We start from the raw sequence: 12,414 nt of genomic DNA on the forward strand, positions 1-12,414 counted from the left end.
ACATAAAGTAGAATATATGTCACGAAAAAACAATCTCGGAATCAGAATGATAAGTAAAAGCATTCCAGAGTTATTAATGTTTAAAGTGACAGTGGTCAGATTTTCCAAAAATGCCCAGGTCATGAAGGTGAAAATGGGCTGGGTCATGAAGGGGTTAAGTGTAACTTTTATTTATATAAACTTTTCACATGTGGTTCAGACATGTCGAAGGTTTAGATTACACCGAGCCTCGTTCCTGAGACCCACTGCAATCTTTAGTCATAGCTGGGGGGAGCCCCATCTAATCAGACTGATGTGCTCGGTTATAGCCTTTAGGTGCATATCAGTGCATATGGATTGGCCGGCCAGTCAGGGAGTAAAACATTCGGTAGCCAGCTATAACTTACAGGACTGAGACCCAATGCAATGTAAGCTTTTGACATGTCTGGATGACATTTTTGCTAGTTTTGAGACATTTTGTTTTTACACAGTGCACTTTACGGTAAAACTGACCTATTATTGTACTGCTTTGGAGAAAAAAAACATGTTATATATAGTAAAATCTTCTTTCTCACTATGAGACTTTCCTATTGCCAGAAATGATAAGGATATGCAGTTTGAATGGTGTCCCCTGCTGTAGGCGTGATGTCACAGCACCTCTCCGCCAATCACTGGCTGCAGCGGTGTCCCATCCCGGCTAATGATTGGCAAGTGGCCCTGTCAATTCCCCCACTGCAGACATTATGCTCTGTGTTACCGGCCAGATTCCAGGGAGCTGCGAATGAAGCGACGGAAGGTAAGTTAAAGGCCCAGATTTATTAAACTGTGTGAGAGAACAGTGGAGTGATTTTCTCCCAGCAACCAATCACAGCTCAGCTAACAAGCTCTGGTAAAGTGAAAGCTGAGCTGTGATTGGTTGTTGTGGGAAAATCACTACATTTTTTCTCTCACACAGTTTGATAAATCTGGGCCACTGTGTTTATTATTTTTGTAGGCAGCCTGGGGACAATAGTAAGTTAACATTTTCTACTGGACAATCGCTTTTAGATAACAGAAAACCTTTTACTCACCTCTCTGATCCTTTGCCGATCTTATGCAGAAGCTCCTGTGTGCACCCTGGTATCTGTTTACTTGTTGCCAAAAGATGATCGCTGCAGCCAATCAGTGGTCTTAGTGGTCACATACAGTACTACTGGCATCACTGATGCGGACACAGTGGCACGTCAAATGTTTTTTTCCATTATTTATTACAGGGACACATTAAGTAAATTTTGGTATTTATATGCGTTTCCTTACCTTACACTTCTTACATGCAGGAAGAATCTCATACATATGTGTATATTATCTATAGAGATGAGCCAGTCGAGCCTGGTGAACCCACTCTTGCTCAGAACTTTAGGGAAATAGGTTCTTGCCAAACATTCAAACTTTTACAGGGTCAGCTCACACAAGCCTATTAAGAGCGCTATTATAGGGGAAAGGATGAGGAACACATGGGGGGAGATTTATCAAAACCTGTCCAGAGGAAAAGTTTCTGAATTGCCCATAGCAACCAATCAGATCGCTTCTTTCATTTTTCAGATGCCTTTTCACAAATTAAGGAAGCAATCTGATTTGTTGCTATGGGCAACTCAGCAACTTTTCCTCGGAACAGGTTTTGATAAATCTCCCCCATGGTGTTTTGGCATGATAGGATGAAGAAGTAACACTGAGATTATGTCAGGATAGCCCAGCATACTTTGCAGCAAGCAGCAAGCTCACATGACCCCAGGTTAGCCAATCATTACTTGCATTATGTTGCATACAGCTCCCAGGCCAATTAGGAGACAGCATAGAGGTGTGTTTAAGAAAGTGATAACACCCTATGCACTGCATTGCAGCTACCATCTTGGAGATGAAGCTGACAATTAAAGGCGTCATCCAGGAAAACACTTTTTTATATATATCAACTGGCTCCAGAAAGTTAAACAGATTTGTAAATTACTTCTATTAAAAAAAATCTTAATCCTTTCAGTACTTATGAGCTGCTGAAGTTGAGTTGTTCTTTTCTGTCTAACTGCTCTCTGAAGACACTTATCTTGGGAACTGTCCAGAGTAGAAGCAAATCCCCATAGCAAACATATTCTGCTCTGTGCAGTTCCCGAGACAGATGGAGATGTCAGCAGAGAGCACTATTGTCAGAGAGAAAATAACTCAACTTCAGCAGCTGATAATTATTATAAGGATTAAGATTTTTTAATAGACGTAATTTACAAATCTGTTTAACTTTCTGGAGCCAGTTGATGTATAAAAATACATTTTTCCCTGGAATACCCCTTTAAGCAGTGCACAGAGGAACTTACTGTGGAACTACTGATCCCAAAAAGCTATCACACTATAAATCAAAGCAAGTATAGCAAATTACTGTACAGTGGGCTGACCTCAGTGACCCGTCACCTGCTTTTATATCCTAACAATTATCCATAGGTGTCTGCAGCTCTTAGCATGACACATTACATTACACATTACATTACAGCTGACACATTCCTTTTACCAAAAAAATTGATGTATCTGCACTTAGAATTGTATTACATGTAGATGTAAGTTGTATTTGCTCCTGTACTTAAGAACTAAGAATTTAGACTTCAGAATGAGCTTAGTTCATATATAGATCCTTTTTATACTCTTTTACTTTCAATATATATATATATATATATATATATATATATATATATATATATGTGAATACATATTGGTTTGTTTCAAATTCCAATGCCTTCAGTATCGCACTAATTGTAGTATAATACTATTCTTGCGCAGTAAGCAACAAGAGTGGAGGGATTAATGCCTTTCTCTATTCTATTGATATAACCTTCTGAAGGTGAATCCCCTGTCGTCTCTAAGTCAGTGCGGAAAGACTTCTAACAGGAAATCTTTCAACTGTCCCACATTACCCACTAAATACCTAAAACAGTCAGATGTCAAACAAGCCTTTAAATAATGACAGCTAAATGACTTCAGGCACCATGCATCCAGCTGAAGTTGAGCTTTATAGATGCTCTCTTACATTATCTTGGTCTCTTAGCTGCCACTTAAACAATTGGTTTTGCCAAGAAATGCAAACTGCATGTCTTTAGAGACAGATATTTTACAGACAAGATACCCTTAAAGTAACACACCGTACGAAAGTTTTACACCATGTTATGCCTAGTGCAGAACCCTGAGGGAACAGTGCATGATACAGAGATTTATAGGACATCACCGGGAGAGTCCCTGTATCTTGCATGGCTCCCTCAGGTCCTGCAACAGCCATTACACAACACAACACATCTGCTTTACTCAGAATATTGTAGTAAAGCTTTCACAATGAAGTTATGTAGTAAGAGCTGTGGTAATGGTGCTATTTGCCCAAGTTCTTTTCAGTCATCCAAGACTTCAGTTGCTTACAACTGGAAGACATATGTTACATTTCATCAAATAAACCTTTGCCTAACATAAATTGTTATAAAAACCTTTGTCACAAAAATAATCTAGAAACATTATAAATCTATTTCCATCAGTAAAAAAGTCTCAGAACAGGAGACATGCCTTTGCCGTATACCAAATGGCAAACCAACTGAATAATGTTAGGAAAGCATTGGCTCCTAAATGTGACGTGTGCAACTTTATGGGCGCTCCAGCCAACTTACAACACTATTGTATGAACTGGAGACTTTTTCAAACATATTTTATTAAAAGGAATATAAGAATAAAAGGGCATTAGGCGTACAAAGACCAATATCAGCAATATATTATGGTCACAAATTGACAGATCAGAGATAAAAATGAAAATACAGTGCCGCAGTCGAAAGAAGACACAGTATTCATGATTTTTTTCAGTGGAATATTCTACCTTAGATAAGTCCTAGCAGAAGAAGTAGCAGGATCTCTGAACATAAATAGAGTAATGATATAGTCAACCATAACAATAAAGAAATAATAACAAGCAAGCTTTATGCATATAGCAAAAGCACATACTGTAGTATATCAGTATCATGAACTCTGAAAATAAAATTGATCTCATTTCTTGTAAAATGTCAGAGATTGTTGGCATTGTTGGTTGTAGCCATAGGTAAAGGAAACATTCCAGACTTGTTAGGATTAGCATGTGGACTCCTTTAAATAAGCAACTTTGAACAGAAGATTTTTTTCTGGAAAATAATGAAAAACATAGGTCATAGGATGTAAAGGAAGGTCAGCCGCCGAGGTAACAGAAATATAACCATTAAGTTGTTACCATAATAATGCAACCAAATATAATGTCGGCATACCCCTAAGTTCGTAGAGATACTGTATCAATTTAGTATGTCATTTATTAGCAAGATCATCCTCTGGCACAAGAACCAGAATCAGATATCCCTTTTAGATCAATGTCACGTAAAACCTGATAAATGTGTGATAAGGACACTTTAGTAGTGGAGAATCCCATAAGCGTATACATTCTGCTGGGTTTTACCATGGTGGCATACACCTACAGCAGAGAGTGGAAGAAAAAGCATATCTGGTTGTAAGGCCTTTGTTGGCTTGAAGGGAACTCATATTTAAGTTTTAGGTCTGCCTAACTGAGGCGGATCAGATGAAGGATCCATTAGATTTCTGAACTGAATGATCTGGCAGACTGACCAGACTTTCTAGTTAGGATCAATAAAAGGAAGGGGCAATGTCATAGCAGAAGGTACGTAGAGACACAGCAAGGCAATGCAGAAAAGCTTTTGAACCATTTTCCACAAAGCTAGTGTATATCCAATATCATCGCATTTATAAGAGGCCTGATAACTACCACGGCAAACAGCTGACAAAAAAGGATCCAGTCACCCATTCACGAACATGCCTGAAAAGAGTGGCCAAATGGTACAATTGAACATGAGGTATTTGCATACTACCCTCTGCTTTAGGAAAACAGAAAGTATTATATTGGTATTATTCCAGATGAAGTTTGTGAAGAGTGACTGGATAATGTGGCGGGTAATTCAAATCATTAGGAGACAATTGGGTACAACCAATGCTGATGCCCAGGTAAGTAAGATGTTAGTGTGCTACCTGAATTTGTTAATGTGGAAGATATTAGGAAGATCTATTACCAAGATCTAAGAGCTGATTTTTGTCTACATTTACCCGATAACTTTACAAAAATCTGTTGCGTCCAGTTTGTCAGCCAAGTGTGTTTCAGGGAAATCTAAAAACAGTAGGTTTTTTTTTAGCCAAACAGGAAATCTTGACAGTAGGTTGGCCAACTTGATCCCATTATAATGAAAAGATAAAATGAAGAAATGCTCAAGGGGTTATAATGCTAAGTTAAAAAGTAATGGTGAAAGTGAGCATCCTTGCCTTGTTTATTTTATGAAAGGGGGAGATATCAGAAAAAAACCTTACAAAAAAAAATCTACCTTTTATTACATTTAGCAGGTGAATGCAATCCCTTTATATTCCATAAGACAATTCTTATAATAGGTTAATTATGGGTAAGAGATGGGTGGGGGAGATGTGTGGATTCCCCCAGGGCAGCTGTAAGGTCCAGGGCAAACACACACGGCACCAAAATATAACAAGAATACCATGATACCAGTGTAATTCCACATTAGGCAAGCTTTAAAGGGGTACTCCGGTGGTCAAGGCTTTTTTTTGCTTGTGACTTACCCTGTTTGTGTTGGTTGGCCCTTTTTTACGGTGTTTGGCCTAATGTACTTCTGTTCTTTGTTTGCTTTTTATACCCCAGTTTGTTTTCTGGCTGTTGTTTCTATTTCCTTTTTGTAGCTTGCCTTGAAATTACGAATCCCAGCATGCCTCATGTCTTGCACGTTTGTTTGTTTTTTTCTTTGGGATCCGCCCTGCTTTTTTTTTTACCCTTTGGGTAACGCCTTGCACACGCCCACTTGCTATTGCTGCACAAACCCACATGGCTAATTGTGATGTCATGCAGCAGCTGCAAAACTCAAACCAGCAGGCACACGTTACAGGTGCGAAAAAAAAATCCATACACATACATTGCATGATGCATCAGCAAACCAGACACCCACACATATACACACACACGCGCACACACACACAAGCACACACACACACACCGGTACTAAAAACACAGCTGGATGAACAGAATCACCCACGCATCCAGGCCATTTGCCTGGGGATTGGATGGGCAGGCGGAGTGTCAGCTCGAATCCGCGATGAATGACCAGGCTCACACAGGCAACAACGGCTTCATGCAAGGGGATTGGACGAGCGGCAGGAGCGGCATCAAATAAACAGAAAGAAGCACGCATGCGTTACACACCACCGGCAATTAGTTTAGCAACATGGTAGGAGTTACTGAAGGGCTAACAGGGCTAACCAATCAGCAAAGAGGCTGATCGGAGCAACATACATATTCAATAGCTGGCTGTGAAAGAGGCCGCCCACACGCCGAGAGAAAGGACCAGGGAAAAAAAAAAAACAGTGACGTATTGGCCACCATCAACTCTGAACATGGCCGTTGTGGTGGCCGACAATAAAAACTCCTTCAAAAAACTACTGAACTTCCGGGGCCACAATCAGGTAAGAAAAACATACACTTGCAGGCCAAAAAAAAAACACATGCCGATTGCAAAAAGCAAGCACATAAGAAGAAGAGGTAACATAGTTAAAAATATTCACCACCGGAGTACCCCTTTAAATCTATAAACTAGAAAGGAACAAACAAAACATTGCCATCCAACCTGTGATGGCATTATACAAGGGGAAAAAATGGATCTATGGACTTCAATTTTTTCACAAAGAGAGTGCAGGCTTTCTTGAACCCTCCGTAATTGAGAAAAGGAGAGCATTACAATAGAACAGGGGAAGGAAAGCACCCTGGACAGCGCTAGGAAACTAAAGAAGTATATGCACAACCAAATAGTGAATATATAAGTACTCCAGGTAAGTAGGGAGCAGGAAGAAGCAGGAAGGAGAGAAGGAATTAACAAAGCTAAAGTAGAGCAAGTGGTGGGAAAATGAACCTAAAAAGGGGAAAAAGTTGTAGGAAAGGACAAACTAGGATACAAGGAAAGACAGAGAGACAAGGATGAAATCGGGAGAAACAGAAAAAAATAGAATTTGAAATGGAAATTTGACCAGAAAGAATATCAAGAAGGGTACAAAAAAATAAAATAAAAAATAAAATAAAATAAAAAACCCTACCGAAGACTACTTCTCATAGAGAAATACAATGGGAAGCAGTACACCATGCGTGGTGTCCCAAATGGAGAGTCAGGACATCAGTGAGGAAGTCGCCTATAGTGTGCAACTGTGCATCATTAGACAGAGGCAGAGGAGAGTGAAAAAAAAAAGTATCTAATGACAGGTACTCAGCTGTGAGCACATGGGAGCAAAAGCTTTACATTTGTTTTTGTCGAATTCAGCAGAAAAATCATTAAAGATCAATACTTTATGACCCCCCCCCCCCCTATGGTAGGGCTGGCTGAAACCTTTTTGAATTCTGTGATAACAGCCCAAATGAGATGTAGTTGTGCAGGTGGAATGTTTTCTGAGAGCCCTACTAGCCTCAGGTCACTTCTTCTGAATCTGTTTTCGAGTTCACCTGTTTTGTCTTGTAATGCCTTGGTTAATTTCATAAAGTTGTGCTGCTTTATGGCAAATAGTTCATCTTCATCATACATAGACACTTTTCTATTTCAGTGAGTTGAGAAGTATAGTGGGTTTCATCTCCCTGAATGTTCTCGAGAAAGGCTGCAATCATGGCATCCAACAATGCCCTAAATAAGGTGAGAGAATCTTTGTGACTTCTACTGCCAGTGCCTTGCATTATAAATTGAGCTCGAGAATCAAGGATTCTGAATCAGATTGGGGGAGAGCAGTCTCTAATAACTGAGATGAAGAGGAGTCTTCACTCCCCATGGTGCCAGCGCCATCTGGTCTCTCCCCATCTGGCCGTGATTGGCAGTAGGGACTAAAACTCCTGCACATCTCCTGGCCCGGCTGCGAGAGTCCCGGGTGGCTGCAGAGTTATGTCAGCTCCGGATCCCTTTGCTACGGCGCTGCAGAGTTCACTGTCATTTCAAATTTCTCGCCGGGTCCCGGGAAATATGAAATTACAGTGATTTTCTGATCACCGCCGGCCAGGGAGCGGAGTGCATTACCACCCGCTTTCCCTGGCTTGCACGACTACAACTCTCATCATGTCCTTACTGTAAGGGCATGCTGGGAGTTGTAGTAGGGCGGCATGGGAAATGCGTGGGCGGACGACAATAAATGTGTTAACCTATTTTTCTTTGTTTTTTTTCTTCTCATTTCAGATCCGTGTATCCTGTGGACTACTTCGGATTCAGTGGACTGCGTCGATGATCAGCGTTTTTTTTCTTTCTGTTTAATGTTAATAAAATGGTTAACGCGGACTTGTGGGATAGTGTTTTTTTGGAATACATTTTTTTTAAACGTGTTGTGTTTTTTTAAATTTACTTGACAGGCTTAATAGTGGAAGCTGTCTTATAGAAGGAGTTCATCACTAAGTCAGGGCTTAGCGTTAGCCCCAATTACAGCTAGCGCTAACCCCCAATCATTACCCAGGTACCCACCGCCTCAAGCGTGCCTGGAAGAGCGGGTACCACCAGGCCCGGAGTGTCAAAAATGGCGGTCCTGGGCCTAGGCGGTAACAGGCTGGTGTTATATAGGCTGGGGAGGGCCAGTAACAATGATCATCACCCACCCTGATAACGTCAGGCTGTTGCTGCTTGGTTGGTATTTGGCTGAAAATAAAAATAGGGGGGACCCTATGCGTTTTTTTATTTATATTTAATGGTTCCCCCTATTTTTATTTTCACAAATACCAACCAAGCAGCAACAGCCTGACGTTACCAGGGTGGGTGAGGACCATTGTTACTGGCCTTCCCAGCCTAAATAATGTCAGCCTGTTACCTCCTATGCCCAGGAGCACCATTTTTGATGCTCCAGGCCTATTGGTACCGCCTTTTGGTACCCCTGTGGCGGTGGGAGCCAGGGTAATAATTGGAGGTTAGCGCTAGCTGTTTTTGTGGCTAAAACTAAGCCCGGCTTAGTAATGGACTCCCTCTATAAGACGGCTCCCACTACTAAGCCTGTAAAGTACATTTTAAAAAATCACAACACATTTAAAAATATATATATAAATCCACATGTACAAGAAAAGATCAAATCCGGCACTGCTGTTATATTCCTATGTGTTCCAATGTCAAAGAATGCTGAATATGCTGATAGTCACTGACTGCCAAAATGTAGGGTCAATGTGGGCGGTGCTACACGCTTGTCAAGCAAATGCAATCTACACACAAAAAGATAAGAAAGGTTTGGGGAGCAGCTCACCGGATCCTAGTGCTTGGGGTGTCGGATGTCACATCGCAATCAGACGGCAGGAGGACGGGGAGGCTGTGATGGTATGGGGGGAAACACTCCCCCAAAAGCCCTCGTTAACCATTTTATTAACATTAAACAAATTAAAAAAACACTGGTCACCGTAGTCCTCCGAATCTAAAGTAATCCACAGGATACACGGATCTGAAATTAGAAGTAAAAAAACTAAAAAGTAAATAAATTAGTATGTTTAGGGGAAAAAAAGTGGTAAAAAATGTAATAAACACACACACACACACACATATATATATATATATATATATATATATATCACATTTTTTTCAAAGCTGCAAATTGGTGTTCTGAAGTAATTTATTGGTTTTTGCTTATGTGCGCAAAAAAAAATGGTATTCAAAAGTGATTTATGCAAGTATCACGCTCATGTGAAACAAGCCTTACACATAGAAGAGTGAATACATTTACTATTGTCCTGAAAGCTTACCATAAAACAAGAACACTTTTTACAACTGTAACAAATTGCACACACAGAAAATAAATATTAGAAAAAAAGTCTACTCTACTAAGTTACGATAGCATATCAAAAGCATATGACTATTTCTCTTGTTCAGTTACAATTTAATGCTTAGATTACACGCCTATTCAACCTCGTTGATGGAGAACTAAAGAGTTGTAGCACTATCCACTTTTTTTCATACTTTTATTGAAGAACCATCTCAACACATAATGAAAAAAAGTCAAAATCTTTTCTTCCTGCTCATTTAGTGATCTGAAACCTGATAGTTGTGGTGAAATTTCAACATGCTCTTATTTATGTGGGAATATGTTGAGCATGGACAGATAAGGTAACACTATCAGATTTTGCTTTGTCCGCGCAGATAGAAGTGCTATGCATACCTTTTTTGTTTGTGTTTCCATTACTTTTGGCCAGTCACATGAAAAAAAAACTGTTTGCTCTGTAACTTCATCCTACCTGTGATCTCCGAACACATTTCTTACTTTTTTCTTTTGTTGGAAGGCCTATGATTGAAATAAAACCAAAATTATTTTGTTTGACTATGCTGTACAAAAAAGACAACGTGGCACAAAGTGAGTTAGAAAGAACAATGAATCCCTGTTTTCAGGTATCTTCCAATCTTGGTACAAATGAGCTCAATACCTGGAGCAGAAACAGATAATGTATTGAACTAATTGGTTTGGAAAGGAAGTTACATGCCGAAACTATAGAGAATTTATTGTATTGTGCACAATTTGGGGAATCTTTTCTGTGCCTAATCTTCCTATATTATATTGATTGTGCAATATGTTAGTGCTAAAAAAATTATAATTATTAAATCAAGGCAGCATGATGGGGATTGCTAAGGAATTATTTGTAGTGTATTTTGAGGCATGCAAAGGGCACTTTAAGCCTCAAAATATGTGTGTTTTTGCCCATTTTCTGTTTAATTTACAATATAATACATTATTGTAAACACTAGTTCAGTAAAAAAAAAAGTGCCTGGTTGTTATTTTGGACACAATTTGGCTATTCTAAAGAATGTGTGGCCTTCATTGATGGCCATGAGAGTGAAGGGTATCAACACTAAAGCTAGAATCCCCCACCTGATTAACCCACAGACAAAAGAAAAAATACAAAACCCACAAAGTATAGCAGATTCCTTTAGTAAGTATTATGAATCCTTATATAACTTATCAAATGACCCCTTAACAACACAACCAGACCCTGACAAAATAGACCTCTTTTTGAAAAAATGCAACCTCCCTCAACTACCACAGAATTGCATTACAGAACTAAACAACCCTATCTCTCCAAAAGAAATATCAGAAGCCATTACCTCCATGAAACTAAATAAATCCCCTGGGCCAGATGGTTTTACGTCAGAATATTACAAAACGTTTGAGTCCATACTTCTCCCCTATTTGGAACAATTCTTCAATGAATCAAAATTGAATGGACATTTCCCTAACGAATCTTTAGAGGCGACTATAGTGACTCTTCCGAAACCAGGGAAAGATCCGTCATGGCCATCTAATTTTAGACCCATATCCTTACTAAATAATGATGTGAAAATTTATGCTAGGATATTAGCTAATAGAATTTCGCTAGTCCTGTCCCACATTATACACGATGACCAAGTAGGATTTATGATTAATAGACAAGCAAATGATGGAGTCAGGAAAATAATTGATTTAATTCACTGGTCAAACAAAAATAAACATCCATCCATATATTTATCATTAGATGCAGAGAAAGCTTTCGATAGGATCCACTGGACTTATGCGTCTAAAGCAATGAAATCATTCGGCTTTCCTGATGAAATTATAAAATCCGTCTTTGCCCTATACAGCAACCCGAGCGCCTCAGTCCTGGTCAATGGCATTCTTTCAGTCCCTTTTCAGATAACAAATGGAACTAGGCAAGGTTGCCCCCTATCTCCATTATTATTCCTTATCTCATTAGAACCATTAGCAAAAATGATAAGAGACAATCTTTCCATCAAAGGCATCCCTATATCTAAAGAAAGCCAGAAAATAGGATTATTCGCAGATGACATAATCTTATCTCTATCTGAACCTCTCACTTCTCTCCCGATAGTACAAAATATTCTACACAGATTCGGCGAACTCACATATTACAAAGTCAATGAACCTAAATCTAATATTTTAAGCATTCATATTGACCCACCCACCAAGGAGCAATTAATGAGACGCTTCTTATACCAATGGGACCCACCGAAAATGAAATATTTAGGCATAATCTTAAACAAAAACATTTCGTGCATGGTGAAAACAAATTTCTCCACCCTAAAGTCAGATCTCCAATCCTCTCTAGATAAATATACGAAAGGTGAATGGAGTTGGATGGGTCGTTCCATCATATACAAAATGTTTATTATGCCCAGGGTTTTATATGTTATGCGATCCCTTCCAGTTTACGTGCCAGCCAACATACTAAACAGTCTTAATAAACAAATGACATCATTTATATGGGGTCAGTCTAAACCCAGAGTCTCCCTAGTGGCATTACAAAAATCTTTTAAACATGGAGGAATGGGACTACCCAATTATCATGCCTATTATAAATCTATTATTATCAGG

The 12,414-nt window shown here is 39.3% G+C and overlaps 1 long non-coding RNA gene across 1 annotated transcript in view; it reads left to right on the forward strand.

The window, feature by feature from the left end:
* The first annotated feature begins 916 nt into the window (after nucleotides 1-916).
* LOC130273526 (uncharacterized) overlaps nucleotides 917-12,414 on the forward strand; it is a 50,274-nt gene continuing 38,776 nt past the window's right edge. The window contains exons 1-2 of the long non-coding RNA XR_008844021.1: nucleotides 917-990; nucleotides 7,651-7,736. This is a non-coding gene — a long non-coding RNA (uncharacterized LOC130273526). The remainder of the gene's footprint in view (nucleotides 991-7,650; nucleotides 7,737-12,414) is intronic.

The sequence above is a fragment of the Hyla sarda genome, chromosome 5 (genome assembly GCF_029499605.1).
Source record: "Hyla sarda isolate aHylSar1 chromosome 5, aHylSar1.hap1, whole genome shotgun sequence".
NCBI lineage: Eukaryota > Metazoa > Chordata > Amphibia > Anura > Hylidae > Hyla > Hyla sarda.